At 38.5% G+C, this 1,669-nt stretch overlaps 1 pseudogene; it reads left to right on the top strand.

The window, feature by feature from the left end:
- Nucleotides 1–592: 592 nt before the first annotated feature.
- Nucleotides 593–1,284, top strand: LOC119538660 (annotated as a pseudogene).
- The last annotated feature ends 385 nt before the right edge of the window (nt 1,285–1,669 follow it).

Genomic DNA, 1,669 nt, shown 5'->3' on the forward strand with positions numbered 1-1,669 from the left:
TGAAGAAAAATTCACTCCATCGTATATTAATCATACTGTCAAATGCAAAGGACAAGGAGAAAGTTCAGAAAGCTGCAAGAGAAAAGCAACATATTTCATACAAGGGAGTCCCAATTAGGTTGAGTGGCAATTTCTCATCAGAAACTATGGAGGCAAGAGGACAGTGGGTTAAAATACTTACAGTGCTGAAGGAAAACAACTGCCAACCAAGAATTTTATATCCAGCGAGACTCTATTTCAAAAGTGAGGGGAAAATTAAGAGATCCTCAAATAAACAAAAGCTGAGGGAGTTCATCACCACTAGACTTGTCCTAAAAACAACGTTAAAGGGAGTTCCTTAAACTGAAAGGAAAATAAACTAGACAGTGGTTCAAAGCAGCATAAAAAAAATTAAGACTTACAGGAACAGGGGACACTAGGAGGGCAGACTGCACGGGTCCCATAGATGCGGCACAGCTCAGGTGGCAGAGCCAGCGGCCATGTGCACTGCTGCCTCCTCCTCCATGGCTGTTTACCCAGCTGCTTTGTGGGAGTTTGACCTCCACTGCTGCCAATCTCTGCCTCAGCTTGCACCACTGCAGTGGCACACGCCATGGGAGCTGTGACTGATGCTACTGCTGCTGTGGTTCTGGCAAGAGATAATTAGGACTTGGACCAAGATGTCATCAAGGAAATGCAGAGAAGTTACAGAAAAAGTCATATGGAAGCATTTCCTGATTGATGGAGGTGGTGCTGGAGATGATGGGAGAATTAATCTGCTAGTAAAGAGTTTCCTTAAATGGTGCAACTCTGGATCCCAGGAAGAGGGATACAGCCAGTATCAAGAATACTGAGCATACTTTCACAATGTGAGTTTTCAATGGGCAAAACCTTGTTGGTTTATGATGTGACTCTCAGAGAAATGGAAAATTATGAAAAAAATTATGAAGAAATAGAATGTAGCATCGCTGGAGCACATGAAAAAACTGCAAGTGAAAAAAGCAAATACTTCAAGCAAAATGAATACAAAAAAATTGCCAAGAATATGATGCTTTGGCAAAAGTGATCCAGCATCATCCAGACAAGCATGAGACATTAAAGGAACTAGAGGCTCTGGGAAAAGAACTGAAGCATCCTTCACATATTAAAGAAAGTGTTGAAGATAAGCTGAAATCGAGACAGAAACAGTTTCATATTCTTCTTAGCACCATCCATGAACTTCAGCAAACACTAGCAAATGATGAAAAGCTCTCAGAGATGGAGGAAGCTCAAGAGACAAGCATGGAAACAAATCCTAAGCCATAGATCAGGCTGATTGCTCACCGTTTCCAAGAACATTGAAATAACTACATGGTCTTAGAGTGTTTAGAATTTATCATGTTCTTGAGATATTTAAAGATATTTCTGCAGTGAAATACTTTACCTCTAAATATTAATGCACATTTCATTCACATTTCTTCACACAAAGCAATGTGTCTTTAGTATAAATTTGGTTTTACTAAAATGTTTTTTTATTCCTAAACTTTGAGGGTGAGAAGGAGTACTCCAAAAATGTTTAATAAAATGTTTAGAAACAGAAAAACAGAAAACAAAAACAAAAACAAAACAAACAAACAAAAAAACAACAAAGACCTACAGGAAAGGTAACCATGTGGGTAATTATATAATTCCAATATTATTGTATTGTATT

This window comes from Choloepus didactylus, chromosome 6 (genome assembly GCF_015220235.1).
Source record: "Choloepus didactylus isolate mChoDid1 chromosome 6, mChoDid1.pri, whole genome shotgun sequence".
NCBI lineage: Eukaryota > Metazoa > Chordata > Mammalia > Pilosa > Megalonychidae > Choloepus > Choloepus didactylus.